Below are 22,757 nucleotides of genomic sequence, written 5' to 3' on the forward strand. Positions count from 1 at the left end.
CCCCAGCCACCCTAGTCATAGAATGTTCTCTCTGCTACTGCACGGCAAGTGGTACCAGAGTACCAAGTCTAGGTCCAAGAGGCTTCTAAACAGCTTTTACCCCCAAGCCATAAGACTCCTGAACATCTAATCAAATGGCTACCCAGACTATTTGTATTGCCCCCCCCCCCCCCCCCCCTTACACCACTGCTACTCTCTGTTGTCATCTATGCATAGTCACTTTAATAACTCTACCTACATGTCGCCAGCAGCATACCACCTTGCATACAACTGCTGGCTTGCTTCTGAAGCTAAGCAGGGTTGGTCCTGGTCAGTTCGTGAATGGGAGACCAGATGCTGCTGGAAGTGGTGTTGGAGGGCCAGTAGGAGGAGGAGGGTGCCGTCTTTCGGATGAGACGTTAAACGGGTGTCCTGACTCTCTGAGGTCATTAAAGATCCCATAGCACTTATCGTAAGAGTAAGGGTGTTAACCCCGGTGTCCTGGCTAAATTCCCAATCTGGCCCTCAAGCCATCACGGTCACCTAATAATCCCCAGTTTACAATTGGCTCATTCACTGCATTGTTGGTTAGGGGCTCGTAAGTAAGCATTTCACTGTAAGCTCTACACCTGTTGTATTCGGCACATGTGACTAATAAAATTAGATTTTCAAGGCCATGGCATTTTCTCCCGACTCAACAAAAATTGCCATTGCCCAAACTGATAAATTATGTTATGTCTACAAAATCTGAGAGGAATGGTAAGCATAACTTCATACTTCTCATAGTTGTATTTTGGCTGGGTTTTAATTCACAGTTGACCGACCTGTAGCCTCTCCTTGTATCAATTGTGATGCATCCTTCTTATCCCTCAGACAGGGGTGAGAAGGTAATCTGCAACAAAATTGTACAGACGGTAAGTTATCTTATTTTAATCAACAACATTCAAATTAAACACATTTCATCCTGTTTCAGAGTGCTTTGACATGTTTGTTATGGCCCGGCAGAACACGCAATCGTTTTTGGTTTAACTGAGGGAAAGGTGTGTAAACATTTACACAATCTTTTAACAATGTATTGACAGCATTTTTTTTTATTAACAAAGTTCAATGATTTTTCTGAACATTGTGTTGGATCTTGACATGTTTTGTTTGCTCCCTCTCAGGTTCACCTTGCAAACACAAAAACAAACAAGTCATCTACAGTCTACGGAGAAGATTCCTACGTTGTCTCGTTGACAACAGTGTGCTCTTGTTCTTTATTTCAACCTTTTCACTCAAAGTTGTAATCTGGTGGTGATCACAATAATAGTGAACTCCTCTCTGTATACGGTCTCTGGTTCACAGTTGAAATCGTATCAGGTAGATGTGCATTGATGCATGTTGTGTATTGATGTGCATGTCTCATCTTTTTGCAGGGTCAATTGTTGACCCACCCTTGCCAAACCATATGCCCTGGCATGGGGAGCCGAGTGGCTGGATGTGACAAGAAGATAGTGGCCTATGGCAGGGAAGGTCACATCCAGCAGACTTTTGACTACAGCCGAGGACACGCTGAGAAAGAGTTCACTGTGGCCACCAGCCCCGGTGGACAGTCTGTGGTCATCGGTAGCTATTACTGGTCAGTCTTCATTTTGATACATCATCATTCAGGTAATAAGCATGATAATACAACCTCATACAGTATCTTACATTGCTGGGAAGTTCTTCTGGGTGATAAATTATTTTGTTCAAAGTCTTCAACTGGGGTCCTCTGAAAGGAGCATGGGACAAAGCATCCCCCAAAGAGATTCCAAACCTGTACACCATCACTGCCTTGGCCTGGAAGAAGGAACGGCTCACGCCTCTGTGCACGTACGAACACACCTGTTACGCACACCCCATGCCATAATTGATTTTGCTCTGAAAGTACTGTAGAAAGTAGGCTACACGTTGCCTTTCACAGCTTTTTGTAAATTAAACTTAATGAACGTGTTTTTGTCAATCCCTGTGTTCAGAGTACACTGTGTGGCAGAGTGAAACAGTTTTTCTGCTGCCTTTGGAGGAGCATCTACAAGAACAAATTTGAGATGACTTATGAGGGACTGAGTCAGGTACATTGTGATATTCCTAGCCTTCACTGCTTTTCACATCACCCTCTGTGGACTCAACAGTTCTTCTTAGCCATGTCACTTAATTCCTTGCGGGTGTCACACCAGCCTTAGCTTTGGCTCCCCCTCCTGTCCAACTCAGGCGTTCGGCGCTGCAGGCCTTCTTGTTGCTGGCAAACGCCCTTCACTCATCAACCCATGGTCTCGTCATCATTACACACACCTGGTTCCAATCTCCACGCTATCACTGTGTGTGTGTGTATATATATATATATATATATATATATATATATATATATATATATATATATATATATACTCCCTCTGTCATTTGTCTTTTCAGTCATTGTAAATGTTGCTTGTTTTCCTGAGAGGAATCTCTCCTATTTCCTGAACTTTATTTTGCACTTTAGGTCTCGTCCTGCATTTATTTAGATATATGTGTGTGTAGAGATATATATATATATATATATATATATATATATATATTATGAATGAATGAATGAATGAGAGAGAGAGGGGGGGGGCTTTAATAAACTCAGTAGTTCTAAACCTGCGACTGCCAACTCCTCTCTATGCCTTTGACAGTGGGTTTGTGGCTCAGTCTATCTAACTGAACATTGTCTCTCCAGGTGATTGTAAAGAACCTGTCCACAGGGATTGCAGGTTGTGCTGAAATCCCACTACGGCCATGAGATAGATGAGGTGAAGATCATGAGGAAGGACCGCTACCTGGTGGCCCACACCTCTGATACCCTGCAGCTGGGAGACTTGTCCTCCAACAACCTGAGTGAGGTATGACAGTCTGGCCATTCACTGGCAGATGGATATGGGGTTATTTTATATTGGAATTGATGCTAATCTTTCACTATAGTTATTTATTTACTTGCCTCCACCCGTGTGGTATTGCAGACCTAGAATTTGAAGTGAGCAGTTGGAAGATTTTACTTGTTATGGCTGCAATCCCGATATCGGGATAAGTGTCATCAACAACCGCTGAATAGCATTGCGCTACATTCAATAAATATTACTACAAATATTTATATTCATGAAATCACAAGTGCAGTATAGGAAAACACAGCTTAGCCTTTTGTTAATCCACCTGTCGTGTCAGATTTTGAAATTATGCTTTTCAGTGAAAGCAATCCAAGTGTTTAAGTTTATCACTCGCACGACAAAACATTAAGTACACTTAGCATCAGGGAGCTTGGTCACAAATCAGAAAAGCAATCAAATTAATAATTTACCTTTGATGATCTTCGGATGTTTTCACTCACGAGACTCCCAGTTACACAACAAATGTTCCGTTTGTTCCATAAAGATGATTTTTATATCCAAAATACCTCCTTTTGTTTGTCGCGTTATGTTCAGAAATACACAGGAAAGAGCGGTCACGACAACGCAGACAAAAATGCCAAATAGTTTCCATAATGTTTTTTTTATAATCCATCCTCAGGTTGTTTTTCAAATATATAATCGATAATATATCAACCGCAAATGTCTTTCACAGTAGGAGAGGGGAAAAAAATGGCTGTCCAAATTCTGTTGCGCGAGCAAAACTCATGTGACCACTTGATGCAATGTTATCAGTCTGGCTCATTTTTCAAAATAAAAGCCTGGAACTATGTCTGAAGACTGACACCTTGAGGAAGCGATAGTAAAAGGAATCTGGTTCATATCCCTTTAAATCCAGCAAAGGGAGGCTATGGAACATGGAGTTTTCAAAATAGAAGTCACTTCCTGTTTTGATTTTCCTCAGGGTTTCTCCTGCAATATCAGTTCTGTTATACTCACAGACAATATTTTGACAGTTTTGGAAACTTTAGAGTTTTCTATCTAATACTAATAATAATATGCATATATTAGCAACTGAGACTGAGGAGCTGGCCGTTTACAATGGGCACCTTTTCATCCAAGCTACTAAATACTGCCCCTGCAGCCATAAAAAGCTAAAACACTTAAGTACTAGAAAATACATTTAATTGCCCTCGCTGACTGGTGTCTATTGTAGGCCTCCATCCCCTCTATGCAACGTCTCAACATTACAGCTAGAACAATAACCGTGTAACCAATGGTTATGGATGAAGTTCCAAGGACCTGTTTTAAAAAGTTATAATAAGAAGTTTGAGGGCTGTCAGGATTCAGTCTGCTAATATCTGGTTAATTGTGAGTTTAAGGAGCCTTCCTATGCTGGAGTGCTGATGTTGAAAATGACATGTAGTAATAATAATAATACGCCCTGGCTGCAGGTATATGTGTAAAGCAGGGAGTGTCGCCCACCGCACCTCACCCCAGGTGAACAAAGACCCCTCTGCTCTTCTTTTTTCAGATGGCAGGGCTCCCAGGGGGAATGAGAAATTCTTCTTTGAAAATGAAATGGTACAATTCCCAGTTTTAGCTTTGTCTGCAGTTTTTATGTGCTTTTGTGAGGAGTTTTCAGCCACTGCTATCCCCATTTATGAATAAGAAAATACCTGTCATGCACCTGTTAACTGTCTGTCATTGCTTCTTCAACATAGGAATTCTGAATTGTCTCAGAGTAGGGAGTCAGCTGCTGACTGTGATGTGTTGTCAGCTGTGTATGATTTGCAACACTGGGGCGCTGATGCTGGTGGAGTACGGCAGCAACAACATCCTGGGATCCGTGAGAACTGAGTTCATGAACCCACATCTCATCTGGTTGGTGTTCACCCATTTTCCTCCTAATGCATATTATATAATAGAAAGCAGTTTATGAATTTTCTAATTACTTACTAGCACAGCCATATACCTTTTTTTCCCAGTCTACTACAGTAATGTTAAAAATGGTCTCTAGGTGGTAGTGTTGAGCTTTGGTTGTACATGACTGTAAGGCATACTTAGTTTGAATGAATAAGAAGGATAAGTCTTTTGCATAGAGCTGTCAAGACAGTTTTCAGTGGACAAAGTTAGTCATTACAAATCCATCCTACTGTATTTAGGCTGTCAAGATTGTCAGATTGGAGTTACTTCTGTGCTAATGTTTGGAGGTTCAGGCTGGTATTAACATTCCTCCTGAGCTCCCTGATCTTTCTGCCTCACACTGTCTGCATCTCTAGTGTTTGTCTCAATGAGCGCAAACAGAATGGAGTTGAAGACAGCAACAAGTTAGCCTACCTGATTGACATCAAGACCATTGCCATGGTAAGTGTGTTTGTGAAAGGTGATGCTATGAATATGTATGATGCAGAGAGTATGCTCCCTGAGACCGAGGACATAAAATCATGACTTCTGTGCTGCAGAAATATATTTTTTCAGGTTAAGCCAAGGTTGACTGGGGTGCTTGTTGACTAACTTTAATTCTCAGGCCAAAAATACATGGACTTTTGTATTTCCAGAAGTGTAAAATAGATTATTGTATCTCTGCTATTACTATCTATTGATCTTTGAACTAAGTGTTTGCAACCTTCACTCTCAGCCCCAGTTCCAGCCCAGCCCGCCACTCCACTCTTATTGTAGATAGTGTCTAACACACAAAGATGCTGACTTGCCCCTTTTTGTGATGAATGATCCCCATTCATGTGGAGGCAGGCAGGTGCTGCTTCGAGCAACCTGGCCCCCACGTTGCTTTAGGTATTGATTAGGTAAACGACCGTTTGATTGTAGCGTGCCCACACCCCTCCCCCTCTTCCCTCTCTTCCCTGGAGCAGCCTGAGATGCCGGACCCTGTGAGGGCCGGTACAGAGAGATACTGAAACAAACGGGCATATGCCACTTTCTGAGAACGATGCCTTTCAATTAGGTGTTGACCCCACGGCGGTCCGGACATGCGAGGTGGCGAGCGGCTGTGTTAAGTCTGAATCACCTCCCAAGCAGCGCTGAGCTGAGCACCATCTGCCTGGTCCACTTCCTGTGCTAATTAAGTCCAGGGATGTCCTTCTGTCGGCTGCCGAGCTGTTTTTTATTTTTAGGTGGTGAAAATGAGAAGCAACCTCCATGCAATTTATTTCTCCCCCTTGAATGACAGGCGCAGTTATTTATTTTTGCCTCCCTCGCATTGTCAGTTGTGTACTTAACCTGCTCTGAAAGTGTAAATTGGAAAATGCTTTTTTAGCCATGTTTCTCGGAAGCTTAATTACAGAATAAAAGGAGAGGCAATGCCAGGCCTCTGTCAAATGATTTATGAGAGAATCATAGATGTGTTTGTTCGAGTGGATGGATGCTGACTGTGAACATTGCCGTATTCATATTTCATTATGTCTTTGTTCTGTTAGCCCATCAGTCACAACATATCTTTAATTTATCTCTTGTCTCTAGCAGATGGATAGATATATAATGTGGCTTTAAACGTGATACACCACCTCTCCCCTTAGTTCAATCACTCTGGAGTTGAATGTTTTCTCTCTCTCTCTTCCTCAGCCGCCCGTCAGTGATTGATACTATGCCCTACAGGCACAGCTCAGGTAATCTTCTCCCTCCCACTCACAGTGGATTTGGCTGGCGGTTACAACCTGGGAACCATCAGCCATGACTCCAAGACTGACTTGTTGGAGCTCAACTAGATGGGGCGCAAGCTGCTTTACAGGTACAAGAAGCTGCGGGTGAGGCAGCAGCTCAAAGTAACGGGCTGCCTAGAGCTATGTCTGTTTGATGTGCTCTCTCTTGGGCAAAGGATGACAACCATTTTAATTGGGAATCCCTTTGGGAACTTCTGACTGAGAAGTGACAAATTCTACTCATACATGGTGTAAAAAAAAATTAAGAACACCTTCCTAATATTGAGTTTCACCCCCCCTTTTGCCCTCAGAACAGCCCAAGTCGTTGCTGTGGACTCTACAAGGTGTCGAAAGCGTTTCACAGAGATGCTTGCCCATGTTGACTCCAATGCTTCCCACAGTTGTGTCAAGTTGGCTGGATGTCCTTTGGATGGTGAACTATGATACACATGGGAAACTGTTGAGCGTGAAAAACCCAGCAGCATTGCAGTTCTTGACGCAAACGTATGCACCGTATGTACCCTGTTCAAAGGCAAATATTTTGTCTTGCCCATTCACTCTCTGAATGGCACTCAAACACAATCCATGTCTCAAGGCTTAAAAATCCTTCTTTGACCTGTCTCCCCTTCATCTACGCTGATAGAAGTGGATTTAACAAGTGACATCAATCCTGGATCATAGACTGACCAGGTGAATCCAGGAGAAGGCTGTCTTGGAAAGGTGTTCACAATGTTTTGTACACTCAAGGGATGTTTTGCTATGGTTTAGAATTTGTTGTAAAGGACCCAGTAGACCTTGATTTCTAGTTTTGAAAGGTGCATTACTGCTGATTTTGAGTTTCTTTGATTCCTTGCATCACTGCCTGGTCCTCTCTCCCCCTCCCTCAGCTCCACCTGTATGACGTTGAGAGCAGCATTAAAACCACAGTGTTGAGTTTCTGCTCCTACTTGCAGTGAGTTCCTGGCAGTGACGTAGTGGTGGGCAAGAACAGAGGTGACCTGTGTGTGTGTTACAACATCGACAGCCCAGAGAAAGCCACCATGTCCCCCCTCAGGGTGAGAGAGGGAGGTCCTGGCCAACTCATGTGCTACTGTTCCCTCACAGTAGGCCAGCTGGCAAGGCCTAGCGTCACCTCGTGGGCTGGGCTGACTCCACTACTTTCTATTTATAGACCAGACCGTGATGTTTTAGTACCCACTTCAACCCAATGTGACCTGGTCTTCTTTTTACCCCCCCCCCCAGCCATTCAGAAACATTCATTCCTTTAACAAACAAAAAATGTTTACCCCTTTTTCTCACTAGTTTTGTGGTATCCAGTCTTAGTCTTGTCTCATCCAGTTCGGACTCGGGAGAGGCAAAGGTCGAGACCCGTGTGTCCTCCGAAACACAACCCACACTGCTTCTTGACACAATGCCCACTTAACCCGGAAGCCAGCCGTGTCGGCGAAAACATTGTACACCTGACAACCGTGTCAGCGTGCACTGCGCCCGGTCCGCCACAGGAGTCGCTAGTGCGTGATGTGACAAGGACATCCCTGCTTGCCAAACCCTTCCCTAACTCGGACGACGCTGGGCCAATTGTGCGCCGCCCCATGGGTCTCCTGGTCACGGCCGGCTGCTACAGAGCCTGGACTCGAACCAGGATCTCTAGTGGCACAGCTAGCATTGCGTTGCAGTGCCTTAGACCACTGCACCACTCGGGAGGCCTATATGCTTGTGTTCTCATTGTCCTCCACAGAGTGGCGCGGAGGTCTAAGGCACTGTATCTCAGTGCTAGAGGCGTCACTACAGAACCTGGTTCGATTCCAGGCTATCGCAACCGTCCGTGATTGGGAGTCCCATAGGGCAACGCACAGTTGGCCCAGCGTCGTCCTGTTTCAGGTTTATCCGGGGTAGGCCTAAATAAGAATTTGTTATTGACTGACTTGCCTAGTTAAATAAAGGTTAAATATTTGATTAGGCCTCGGAATGCAGAGCTATAAGGGATGAGAATAGGGCTAATTTAGCATCTCGGATCACTACTGGCTGTAAGCGAACGAGTGTTGCGCGTTTTGAGCAATACTGGCTGCTGTATCCAAGGCTCAGCCAATCGTTCACATAGCAACAGAACGCAGCCAGCGTAGAACGCAACTGAAGGAAGAAGATGCAACCAATTTACTAGTTACAGCATCAGCGCGCCTCTGGAAATGCAGCTTGTCAGTTACACCAGCGCGTCCCCTGAACGACAACGAAGAGGTAACGTGAGAAGCCTGACCACCGGGACGGGGGTGAGAAGGTGATCAAGTGCACTTCATGAGCTGTAGCCGAAAAACTACTGGCATTTGGAAAGTTTGAGGTGAGGGAGAAAGTGTGATTGAACAAGTATTCCCATAGTTAAGTATCTTGCTAGCTGGATCGAATTCTCCGTAGCCAGAGAAATGTTGAGCAATGTTAGCCAATTTATCTGATCAAATAATTGAGTTTATGGTGTGAAAATGAGCTTGCTAATAAAGTCAGACAGATAACGTTACAACATCAGATGAGCTAACATTAGTAACCTACCCAAATCGCTATAGTATTGGAATGAAACAGCAGGTCTGGTACCCTCGACCTTCTAGCCCGAGGTCCAGCGCGCTCTCGACTGTGCCCCAAAAGCATGTTCAAGCGGCAGAGTCGATGTCCGCGTTGATAAACCCAGGGTCGTTACATTAACTGGTATGCGACTCCTTGCCTTTCTTCAGATTATAACACGTTAGTTGCTTACTGGACCCTGGCAATCTGTGAATTTTAACTAGTTAACGAACTAACCACTATCTGTTAACACGTGTTTTCCCTCTACAGTATGTGGTTAATTTTCAGAATGAAATTAGGTGAAAATGCTTGTTAAACAAGTGGATTCAGGGATCAGCTGGAGCTGGGCCTGTTTTAATCTGGGTGCCACTATTGGTGAATGGAACACCACACACTTTCCATTTTTCTCACTTTTTCTGGCACATTATAGAACAGAAAGTGTTCAATGTAATAATGTGCAGTGTAGCCCAAATATATTGTTTTTGTTGTGTTGAACTTGACAGTAAGACATGTGAGTGAGGGGGAGTTATACTTTGTTTATACTCTGTGTAAGTTGTTTTTGCACACATGTAGCCATGTGCACCTGATCAATGTCTATACTGGCCACTATAATAGAGCAAAAATACAATGCCTCTTTTTGATTATATTTCTACTTTAAGATTTTTTTTTTTCAGAGTGCAATATTTATGTGGTCACAAGTGTTCTATTATTAAGGCTGTCATGGTTAACTTTAATATTAGTGTATTGTTTATTTTCTCAAGACTTGAGTGCCATTTGCAGTAAAGTCTTGGCAACAAATAACATTGGATTGCTCTCTTTTCATTTTTTAGCTGTGTGTTCGGTTCACATTAACCTCTTTTACGCACAGAGACTGATCATGTAGATACATTCTTTGTTGTTTAAAACCTGCATTTCCCCCTAGCAGGGATTTATTTTTTGCACGTTTCAGTGAAGAAGAAAAAGTCACCTTTTTGGGCCCTTACTAGTTTGCATCCCTGAAGAATGCAGTGGGTTTTTTGCAGTGCATGAAAGTGGCAGCTAGTGTCAAGAGATTATTACTATACTTGTTTCTGAATTGGTTTTGATTAGATCCCACATTGTGCAACATCCATGCAAGGGTGGAATTTGTGGGTTTAAAATGCAACTATTTCGGTGTGCATTCCACCCATTTGGAAATAAATACTGTGTCCCCTATTTGAGGTGTATGAAGTCTATTTCAACAACCAGCACTTTTTTTTTTTCATTTTCTTTTTTTCAATATTTTTTTGGGGGGTTGGTCGAACTGTCACCGTATAGCTTCAAAAAATAATGTGATTCTGTTGAATATGTTTTTACTTGTATTCTTTGTGGCTCTCTCCTGCTGTGTGTTGTCACTGGGGATCGTCCTGCTCTGTGACTCACGTGTGTGTGTCTTCCTCAGAGCCACAGCGTTCCTGGAGACTCTGGAGATGTCCTGAGTGGAAAACTCTGAGCAAACTGTCCCTGGAGGCCTGCCAGCTCCACATCGCAGAGAGGTCAGCACAGTTGGGGGCCCCACACACACGCACACTCTCCATACATGCCATTGTGTGTCCCCCAAGGGTACTCAGCAACACTAGGCTTATCTTCTAATGCAGTCTTTTCTATACCTCTCCCCCCGTTTTAAGTTGTGAAAAGTGACTTGTCTCCTGTGAAGATGTTTAGCTTAGAGCAGCCCCTCCCCTCAGTGGTTTTCTAAGCTGTGTGTGTGACTGGGGGGCAGAAATAGTAAAAAGCCAAGCAGCTCATCCAGAGCTGAGTTTACTCTGTAATACTCATGTAGAGAAGTCTCTCTCTTAATAGGACATTTTGCTTAAGCAAGCACCACCAGAGCAAGTTTTTGTCCTTTTCCCCCCTTTTTTATAGGCATTTTCCTTCTATTTTTGGGGGGTGAAAGTTCGATTTCACTGTAGCATGGCATCAATAATGCAGTGAGATTTTGTTATGTATGTAGTTTGATTTGCATAAATGCAGGAAAAAGTTTTGTCCGGAGAGGAGAATGTAAATAGAGTGTGGTTTGCTAATAAGATGGCGAGCACAGCTTTTTAGCGTGATGCAACTCCTCTGAAAGAGCTGGTAATACAGCCGGCCCAGGTTAAAGCCATTGAAACGTTCTTGTGTTTAGCCATGCTCCAGCGCCAGGGTTAAGGCTGTTGTTTTTAGAGGTTTAAACGTTTATCTGTAAACATTTGATTTAGCTGCACCCTCATTGTCCCTTAAGCCATTTTTGTGTTTCTTTTAGGTGCTTTGCTGCCTTGGGATGTCTCAAGTTCGCTTTCTGAACGAGACTAACAATATCGTTGACCAATTTGTACGTATTGTAGTGTGTGTTGGTCTCTCCCCTTAGTAGTGTTGGAGGCTCTAGTTTGGGTCCACTTGAATGCTCTGTTGGAGGAAACCCAATCCAGGTGTTCCATCTGGGGGCTACAAGGCTGAGCCCTGGGTGTCAGTTGGGGCCCCTGTGTGGGTCTCTCTGGCCCCTGGAGTGTGGGCAGCTGCCACACTGGCAACCCCCCTCCCAGCCTGGCACCCCTGTCTGCTCAGCTGCTCCCTGGCTGGCCAGGCCATTCATTCAATCCATTACGTCACTCAACTCCGCTGAGTTACTAAACCCCAGTAATGCTTATCACACACACACCTGTTAGCCATTGTTGCAGTGGTCTGCTCGCTAATGCATAAGTCTGCACCAGTCTGCTAGAAAGGACATTCCATTTAGTTGATATTACCTGTATGTGACACTTGTCTTGTCTAATCTCCAGGGTGGTGATGGTACAGAGTTCTACCAAGTCAAAGCACGCCTTGCCATGCTGGACAAGAACTACAAGCTGGCAGAGTTGTACTATATGGAGCCGGTAAGAGAACATGAATCTGGAGAGTTTGGTCTGAGACTTTCAGAGACTCCCAGCCTCATGTATAATTAAGTGTGGTGTGCTCTGTACAATGCCATTGATGAGGTGCTGGAGATGTATCAGGAGCTTCACATGTGGGACGACTGCATCGCTGAAGCCAAGGTAAACCAGTACTAAGAGACTGTGGAGTACCCTGGAGTAGCCAGTACTCAGGACTTGCGTCACAGCTACTGCGTCACAGCTACTACCAGTGGCTGATGGAGACCAACCAGCATGAGAAGGTTGGCGAGGTCAAAGAGGGGGAGGAGGACTTCATGGGCGTCGTCAACCTCAAGGTGGGCCTACCAGTCAAGGCCGCCCGATTTGGCCGCGAGGAGCTGGTCTCCAACAGTGACATCCTCCGTAGAATCGCTGCTGCCCTCATCAAGGGAGAGTTCTATGAGAGGGTGGGTGTCATGACCACTGCAAAGTCACACAGCGAACTCAATGGCTGCCGTTAATATTACACTAGGCCTCTTCAAGGCAGCATGGCGACAGAGGAGAAGTTAATGAGATGAGATTAGTGGTTGTTTAGATCCCCTCTCCGGTGCTCCTGATGGAGAAGTTCTGAGGGACTCTGCTTGATTGTCTGGCAATGTGATTTGTGTGTGATGGATAAGTTGGCTTGTCTTTTGTGAGGCAGCAGAAGTTTGTGCAGAGAGAGACAGATGTGCAGTGTTCTAGCTCTGTGTACACCCTGAGTCTCAGTGCTGATTAAGATCTTACTCTGGGCCATGGGTGACTCCTCAGAACAGATGTCAGGGAAGGTGTCTCTGTGGGTCTTAATAAAGGATGTGCTGGGAGGGATGTTAGTCAGCCCTCTGTTTTCTCTGTTTCTCTCCTCAATCTTTCTCTCTCTCTCGCTCTGTCCACTTTTCTGAGTTTCTCTCTGTTTCTGTGTCTCTCTCTCTCTGCTCTTGAACCATCTGGTTATGGACCAGAGTTCCTGAGATGCTCTAAGTGACTAAATGAGAGGGAGGAAGTTTAACTGAAACTAATGAACTTTTCTCTCCCCTATCATCAGGGAGGAGATCTGTTTGAGAAGATCAGGAACCACCAGAGGGTTCTGGACTGCTACCACAAGGGCCACACCTTCCGGAAAGGTAGGCCTGACACAGCAGGTGGAGGTTAACATATTCATTAACATTACCTATTGGGTAGTGTTATGTATTAGCTCTTTAGTTAATGGCCCAATCTTGATGGTGGGTTTTATACTGGTTTAGAGAATTAATTGCAAACTATATTGATGTGAATGTAACTGGGACGTCTTTCCCTGAGGGTAGTTGTGGAGCTGGCTCGTGTTTCCTTCCCAACTGACGTGGTAAAGCTGGAGGAGGACTGGGTAGACTACCTGGTCCAGCAGAAACAAATGGACGCTGCAATCAACCATTACATCGAGGCTGGGTGAGTCAGCTCTGCTGTCTGCCCATAAGTTAATCCAACCAGCGAGGGAGTGATATAGAGAGAAGGAAAGAGATGAAAGGAGTGGGAAACAGGAGGAGCTGGCGTGAGGGGTTTGTTTATAAAGTGAAGTGAATGATTAATTTCCTCTGTAATCAAATGGAGGTATTGTTCATTAGGCAGCGCCAGGGCTTCAGTCCCCAGGGTAGGCTGCTGTAGATAGAACACTGGATGCTAATTGGATGGCTGGCCCTCTGTTAATACTGTGGTGGTCTGACTGACTGGCAAAATGGGCCTCAGTAAAGCTCCATCTCCTACTAATCACATACTGCTGGGAATCAACACATAGGAATCAAATGAAGAAATGACCAGTAAAAGTGGATGTGGGGAGTACTTTGACAGGATCCTGACATTGGGTAGAGCCAGCCTAGTCTTAATTGCTCCTTGGCTGGGCTGGGCGTAGCCTATTAGTTTCTCCATGGGGATGAATAAGGTTGCTTTGTATTGTATTTGATTAGTTCAATGTCCTTCATTGGTGCAATCGCTTCATCGACCCCTTTGCTCTTCCCCTCCTCTCCTACCCCTTTGTTATCTCTCTATCATAGTTGTTCCTCGAAGACCATTGAGGCAGCTGTAGGAGCTCGCCAGTGGAAGGCGGTCCATATCTTGGAGTTACAGGAAGACCGGTCAGGAGGGAAGTACTACCTGAAGATAGCCCAGTACTACGCCTCCAGCCAGGAGTGTGAGATTAGAGGGCAGAGTGATGGAGAGAGAGCGGGAGGGGAGGAGATGACCGCAGCCTCATTCCAACTGTTCTGATGAGTCAGGGGCCTAGCAACCTGGCAGCTGGCGACGTCTGCTTTTTTCCAGACCAGACTCCATGCTGCCTCTGTGCTACGTGAGCAGCATGTTTGCCGAATTTAATTAAAGTATCGATGCAGTACTTTCAGAGCTGGAATCCACAGAAATTCACCCATCTCTCTCTCTCTGTGGGAAACCAGGTTGCAGAGCCCCTGTTTGTGAAGAGAGACCACATCAAAGATGCCATTGATATGTTCACGGTGGGTGGGAGCAGGCTCATAAGGTATGTGTCCTCCTCAATGTCCCATCTCGTCATCTGGCTCGCCCAGTTTCAAATGCCAGGGGGTTGATTGAAATGGGAAACACTGCTGTGCTTTCTATGTTTAGTTGTAGCAGGCCTGTGTGTTCTTTTAAAGTGGGATTTAGCGTGAATTGTGGTGGGAATTAAAGTGAGTTAGTGATCTGGCTAGACACACAAATTGTCACCCACTTTGTAAACAACAGGTGTGGATTAACAGTGAAATGCTTATTTACAGGCCCTTCCCAGTAACGCAGAGATACAAAAAATATAAAAGCTTATATCAATTAATCAAAAATATTTATAAAGCCCTCTACATCAGTCGATGTCACAAAGTGCTATACAGAAACCCAGCCTAAAACCCCAAACAGCCAAGCAATGCAGATGTAGAAGCACGGTGGCTAGGAAAAACTCCCTAGAAAGGCAGAAACCTAGGAATAAACCTAGAGAGGAACCTTCTTCTGGCTGTGCCGGGTGGAGATTATAACAGTACATGGCCAAGATGTTCAAAAGTTCATAAATGACCAGCAGGGTCAAATAATAATCACAGTGGTTGTAGATGGTGCAACAGGTCAGCACCTCAGGAGTAAATGTCAGTTAGCTTTCCATAGCTGAGTTAGACAGAAGGTGGGGTAGGAGAGATTTCGAAAACAGCAGGTCCGGAACAAGGTACCACATCCGGTGAACAGGTCAAGGTTCCATAGCCACAGGCAGAACAGTTGAAACTGGAACAGCAGCATGACCAGGTGGACTGGGGACAGCAAGGAGTCATTAGGCCAGGGAGTCCTGAGGCATGGTCCCTGTGTTCCGTTCTTCCGAGAGGGAGGGAGAGCGAGAATTAGAGGGAGCATGCATACTTGAATTCACACAGGAATCAGGATAAGACTGGAGAAATACTCCAGCGATATAAATATAATAACACAATGCATAAATCTAATTGGCTATGTACACGGGGAACCAGTACTCACACACACTCATTGTGTGTCCTAGCTGGCAGCGAAATGTATGACCCGGAGGACGTGTCGGCTCTGTACGTCAGCCGAGCCCAGGACCTGGGGAGAGAGGGGAAAGGTAACCTCTCTCATGACCCTGTAAAACAACACATTTCACTGCACCTATCCTGTGTATGTGACAATGAAACATATTTTATGTCATTTCCACTCCCTCTCTTCTTCCTCTTTTCCTCTCTCCCTCCCTATCATTCATTACCCTCTGTTTTACACCCGTATCGACCACAACCCTGCTGCCAAATTCATCAAAGGCAAAGTTTTCCAACATTGGGTTATAGGGCCCTGCTTATATTTCACTCACATCCAGAAAATTGTCAGTTGCAGTTCAGGTCAAGGTCCGACTACAACAAATTGACAAACAAAAGTGTTCATTTGCCGTGCACTGATAGCAAATTGGACTTTAATAAGGTATGTGCTGTGTTGTGTCGACCTCCAGTCTATCTGCCTCAAAAGGAGCCTGTGTCTTTCCATATTAGACAGAGTAATCTCCCTCACGCTGCAAGCCTGCCACAAAGTCAATATGTCACCATGTGCCCCCAACTCTGTGTCATCTCAATACTTGCCTCGCTTATTGATCTCCTGTGAGAAACAACATTCATCAGTAAAGGGCAACTTAATTTTTTTGAGGTGAAATTCTATTTTATTCTGATGCCTAATTTGCAGTTTATGTATTCAGAGATTAAGAATTACTCAATCTCCATGCATAGCAATGCAATCGTGTGTGTGCCTAGAATATCGGCAGGCTGTTTGCGACAGTGGAGAAGCCGGACTTGGCCATCGCTATGTATAAGAAGAATAGAATGTTGACGACGTGATTCACCTGGTGGCCACATCTCCCAGACCTACTGGCTGACACTCACCTGCACCTGGCCAAGGTCAGCGATAGGGGGCGCTGCCCAAAGAGAAAATATAAGCATCTTATGCGTATTCTGAAAAATTCTTATGAGAGAGGCTCATGGTGATTTAGATTAATCAGGTTAAGTCTGAGTTCCCTATCCCAAGAGTTGGGGACAGAGTCCAGGTTTTCAGAAGCAGAGAACCACTATATGGAGGGCCAGGAGTGGAAGGCTGCAGTCAACATGTAGTGTCAACGACATGTGGGAGGAGGCCTACAGGGTACGTGTCCACACCACTAACAAAGTTGACCTGAGAGTCCATGATACGGTGAGTGTTTGTCAACAGCAGGACGGTGTGATTGTAACATCCCTGGCTTGGCCTGTATCAAAGACAGTGGTCTGTGCTAACAGAAAGAGCAGCAGTAGCACAGGGTGGATGTGTTATGCTGCAAGAGCTCTCCTAACACTCTAACACATCCTCACCTGGCTGCAACTGTGTTACTTCTGCTCCCTCCTTTCTGGCCCGCCATTGGACCAATATAGAGGCACATAAATGCACATCCTCTTTATTTAACACTTAATTGTAACAGTAATTTATTAAGAGCTCCAGTATCCAATTCTCTGTATGTAGCTGTTTCTCTCTCTCTTGCTCTTCTCTGTGCTGTGAGGTGATTGATGGTGGGAGCTTCTGGCATATTAATCAGTTCCTGCTCTTCTTCCGTGCTTTACAGGGGGCGAGCAGCCAGTGCCCATAAGCAGGTAGCCTACCTGTGGGCCAAGAGTCTGGGAGGGGAGGCTGCCGTCAAACTGCTCAACAAGTTTGGTCTGCTGGAGACCTCCATCGGCTTTGCAGCAGACGACTGGTGAGTAGACCAATGCACTGGACTACACTTTACTGTACTGCCTGGAACCTCAAGCTCTTCAATATCGTTGACAAGGCGATGAAGAATCTCCCTGCAGTTAAATTCTGATCACTGGGAGGTACTTGACGAAGTATCTGATGTTTCTGTTCTGTGATTGACACAATAACAAGCCTGCTTTATATTGCCCAACATCGTCTGAAGCATTCAACAAGACACAAGCTGTTAAGACCTTCCCCATTCATTCCTATGCGAGGAGTCTGTTGGTGCTGTACAGTAGATTGTGGTCATGATACTTCTCTTCTCCTCTCTCAGCTCCTTTGACTTTGCCTGTGAACTGGCTCGTCTCTCTACCAAGAACACGATCCCTGAGAGCCACCTGAAAAACGCCTTAATGTTGGAGGATCAGGTATAATACCACAGCTTATACAGACACACTCACAACTCCTCCTCATCCTAACAATCACACACTCAAGGTTACTCTGCAGCTTGCGTCATCTCAGAGATGAATACAAGAAATTCTCCATTGCCGGCCCAAATTTGTGTCTGAGCTCTGTTTCCGCAGGCATTAAATGTCACGCATGCATTAGTAATCCCTCCAACGCCAAGCACTGAGCTGTGATAATGTTTCATTTTTCAAGGGCAAGTTCACCGAAGCCGAGACAGAGTTCATCAAAGCGGAGAAGCCAGAAAGAGGCGGTGCTGATGTAAGTATATCAGGAGGAGTTCTTCGCCAGCTAGAAAGAGGTGCTGGCATGTGTCCCCTACAGAAGTCGGAGCTTCAAGCCTTCCTTAGTAGACTTCAAACGGAGCGCCGGTGCCAGCACAGCCCTTTCAGAACTTCCCCTCACTTCTCTGTACATTGGTTATAATAAGTGTGTGAGATGTGGTGCAGGCAGGTTTGGTTGGAGGGGAGCTCAGCTCTCACTAACATGTAGCTGAGGAACGTTCAGCCCCGTTCACTTATATCGAGGCGGAGTTGACTTTTGATAACTGGTCGTGTGGTTTGCTTTGTTTGTCCTTCCGTGTGTGGGGTGCTGAAATTCATACTTTTAATAAAACCTTTTTGTGAATACAATCAGACTTTTTTGCTCGTGCTACATAAGCTGTGATTCAATTAAGTCTGTGCTATCCGGTATCCTTGGGACGCCCTTACCGTAACCATTTAACATTTCAACTTTAATGGGGTTAGGTAAGGATTATGGTTAGGGTATAGGATAGGGACGTCCCAAGGATCTTGACTTGCACAATTGAATCTCAGTTTACGTATTACGAGCAACGCGGAAGACGTCGGTGATTGTATTCGCAGATAGTTTTTTTTATTCAAGTATGAATTTCAGCACCCCACGGAAGGACCATAGTTGTACAGGACAAACATGGGTACAGGTAAGCGTATTCAGAGAACGGAGTTGCGCATTCTTCAGCTAGTAGAGGAACTGGAGCCCTGAGCCTGTTTGATCTCTGCTGTAGAGAGTGTAGGATGAGAGACCTACAGTGTTAGTGCTACTGGAAGATAACATCATGAGTCATGTTGTCTAGTTGATATCAGCTGGAGCGCTTTAATCTGTTAATATCAAGTATTTTAGAGAGTGTTTGCTGTCTTCAATTTGATCAATGAAACAGTTGAACTTGGCGCTATAACAAAATGAAGAGGGAGGTTAACTCCTAGCCGGGTGTGTCCCTTACAGGTACGTCCATAACCAGGACTGGGTTAGAGCCCAGAGGGTGGCGGGGGCCAACGACCCAGGCACTGAGTCAGATGAGCTGGTAGGACGGGCCAAGTTCTGTTTTGAACAGAAGGACTTTCACAAGGCTGAGGCCTTCCTTCCCTGGCCTCAGAGGCCAGAGCTGGCCATTTAAGTAACACAAAGTAAGGGACTGTCTTTGTTTGAACTGGTTAGAACTGACACTTCAGACTCCTAATTGACAGTCGAGCTGACGGGGTTGGTTTGAAAGAGGACTTTGGAGATGTGAATGAATCAAACCATTTGACTCAGATTGTCCTCAGTGAGGTTTAAATCAGGAATTATTTCTGTCATTAAAAAAATAAATGGTTAAATTTATGCAAGAAGCCACAGTGATTATATATATTATATAGTGAGCCTTCATTCTTAATCAGAGGGTTCATATTCTAGTCAATTCATTATTCTCTGTGTTCTTGAAGTCTGGGGGTAGCTTTACAGAGAACACTACAGGTTAAACAGAATGCAATGCTCCGTAATGTTTTCATTCCATTATTCACACTTCGTTTGGCTGGATATGCTTCACAGAGTTGGATGCCCCCTGGTACTGAGTGCTGCTGTTGTTGGTGTTTTTTTGTCTTAGGACGCGGAGATGTGGAGTGATGCCATGCGGATCTGTAAAGGGTACCTTCCCAACAAGCTGAGCGTCCTTCAAGAGGAGTACGAGAAGGAGGCTGCCAAGAAGGGCTCCCGGTGAGCAAGACTCACTCCAACAACATCTGTTTTTACCATCCTTTTTCCTGGTTATTATCCCATTTTTAATATGTTTGTTTGTGGCTTTGGAGAGGCAGAGAAAACGTGTCTCAACGTTGCACATTAACAGAGAAGGAGAAACTCATGTACACACGCAGTTTGTGTCGTGGTCTGTTATTAATCTAGATGTGCTTTGGGATGATTCGTTATTAAACATTGGCAGCTTTTTATCCTGAATTAAATCCATAATGAGCAGCTCATTAAAGTGCAGACACACAGGGCCTCCGTTAGTCTCCAACCATCAGCTCCCTGCTTTTAATGACTTGTGGGAAAAGATCAAAGCCTTCGTCATAAAGAAGGGGGGGAAAGGAAGAGACATTTATTTTGCAGTCTTTAGTTCAGTTCCTAATTGAGAGTAATTCAGCCCTCTGATACTGTCAATCATGCTCAATTGAGAGCCAGAACACTCTAACACATGTTGCCATTCACTTTGACTCTTGTCTCTGTCTTATAACATCACAAGGGTTGAGTTTGTAACGCATGGGAGAAGAGGGAGAGAGATGGGATTTTAATGAGAGAAGTGTGCGCTGTGTATTCTTGTATTTGCCTTCGAAGCCTGAATCCTTAATCGCAGACAGACATGTACTGTATTCTGTCTGTTCTTAGAATGGGCTTCCAAGTCTTATGTTCTAGTTCTGTTATTCCCTTCACTTCCATCTGGTCCGTTAATCACCAATGCGTCTCAGTTATATCTAATTCATAATGCCAAGGAGGACATGTAAATGTCTTACTGACGTGTGTTCTGTCTGTGTACGGAGGGGTGGAGCAGTCTGGGGAATGGGAGCAGTCTGGGGAGTACGCCCGGGCCGTGGAGTGTTACTTCAAGGTTAGGACTCCACCAACTCCCCCATCGTGGAGAAGTGCTGGATGAAGGTACACAATGGAGCCCCAGGACTGACAATGAATGTCACTATAACACAACCCACACATGCTGTCCTTACAAAACCGACTGGTGTAGTGTCACTTGGGTTTTTGGTTATGAGACAAGCCTCTATCTGTGGCCCTGGATGGACAGTTGTGCCATTTCATATTTCCTGTGTATTTCTGTGCCACTGTCTGTGGCCGTGAGTGTAGCGACTCAATGTTTCCTGTGTGTGTGACCTCCCCCAGGCTGCTAAGTTGGCCATCAAGTTCCTGACCCAGGAGAGGGCTGTGGATGTGATCCATGCTGTGGGCCCTCGCCTCACCCAGCTCAGGAAGTACAGTGCTGTGAGTCACCGCACACTTCCTGCTGTGGCTCCCTCAATACTAACGGCCTCTTGATATTGATCATTCAGTGTTATTTTGTACAGGCATGGTTTCAGGCTACTGTATGTCAACTGATATGTGGAAATTCTATTGAAGTAATTACAGCAATTTCATGCTATTTAGAAAGTTTATTAATATTGATTTGACATGGGGTGTGGAAGACAGTTGTCCAGTCAATGATTGCCTCGACGGGACCATTATGTGCCTATTCATAGCTAGTCTTGAACAAATACAGTATGAATGTTCATCTTTCAGTCCTTCAAAATGTTTGAGGTCAAATAATCTCTTTTAGAAAAATTCTGTGAAAAAGATTTAGGGGACATAACTACATTCTGCAACAGGTTTCATCAATCTAAAGGTGTGGAGGCCGCTCTGCCAACGGAAAGCGAGTGTGTTGATAGAAAAAGACAAGGCATCCCATGTTTTATGCCTATTCTCTGGCGTCCTTCAAGCATTCTTTTTTGATGCCAAATGTTTTATTTTCCTCAGGCGGCTGAGCTGTACCTCAGCCTGGACCTAATTAAGGAAGCCATAGATGCATTCATTGAGGGAGAAGAATGGAACAAAGCCAAGAGAGTGGCCAAGGAGCTGGATCCAAGGTGAGCCTGTCTACAACGCTGCCTGGTCGCCCCTGACAACAAGCCTATCCGGTTAGAATACCACCTCTGTCATTAGGCTACAGCTAGGGGAAATCAGTGTGTCAGTCAGAGGCCTCACAGACATCAGTCAGCTGCTGCTGCTCCTAAAAACCAGAGAGACAGAGGGAGACTGAGTGAATGCGATTGGATTCCTTTCATCTATTCTGCATGTTGCATTAGTCATTTAGGATCTCATCCAGAGTGAACGACAGTAGCTAACTAGTTGTTTATTTTGTCAGTCGATTTTATTAGACATTGTTTGTCAAATGTACACGTTTTGACTTAGCTCTTTCTCAGCATCCCTGTTTGTTTCAGAGCCTTTATAAAGTGTATATAATCAACGGCTGCCTGTAGGGAGAACAGAACCAACTCCTTCAGACAATGAGAGCTGCTGATGCTCCATACGTTCCCACTTATTACTGTTGTCCTTTTAGTACAGTACATTTGTGCTGTGATTTATCTATCTGGGGAGGATTACATGGTTACATCGCTTTCTTGTACTCCAGCTCCTGAACACAGTCATTATAGTACATAATAGAGGACAATGAAGGACATTTAACTTTTCTTCTGCATTGTGTGTCTGTCCTATCCATCCATGTAGGTTTGAAGATTATGTGGACCAGCGATAGAAACAACATTTGAGAAACTAAGGCAAAGAGGATTCGGTGAGTAGCTACAATTTAAAGCAACTACGTATTGCAAATAATTTGCCTGTTTTTAAGTAATACTTACTCAGCAAGTACCAAATAACTTGTAATATTATGTGTATCCAATGATATAAAAATATATATATATTGATTTCATTAGAAAATCAGGAAGGGAAGTATCATTGTGTGGTGGTGTGCTGTAAGATATCTTTCATGTCAGTGTGCCCACCTCTAATTCCTCAACTCTCTCTGCCTCCTCCTCACCTCTTTCTCTGCTCTCCTACTATTGGGAGGAGACTATTGAAATGGTGGCCTAGGTTCCATCCACTCAGAAATAAGAGCGAAATAACAAAATGGATCCATATTCCCAGTCCTTGCTTTCTTTGTTATGCCACATTAGACTGGCTCAGTGGCTCTGACTTCTCTAGTTGAATGATGATGGAAAAAGTCCTGCCTGTGAAACGTGAATGGCAGATTTCGAAGGACGTGTCACTCTGTGTGTATTGTCTGCATAATGCACCAAAGACTTCATAATGTGGGTGTTTGT

The 22,757-nt window shown here is 44.7% G+C and overlaps 1 pseudogene; it reads left to right on the plus strand.

Annotated features, from left to right (window-relative positions):
- The first annotated feature begins 551 nt into the window (after positions 1–551).
- Positions 552–22,757, plus strand: part of LOC109901376 (intraflagellar transport protein 172 homolog) — a 144,401-nt pseudogene continuing 122,195 nt past the window's right edge.

This window comes from Oncorhynchus kisutch, linkage group LG12, assembly GCF_002021735.2.
Source record: "Oncorhynchus kisutch isolate 150728-3 linkage group LG12, Okis_V2, whole genome shotgun sequence".
Lineage (NCBI taxonomy): Eukaryota > Metazoa > Chordata > Actinopteri > Salmoniformes > Salmonidae > Oncorhynchus > Oncorhynchus kisutch.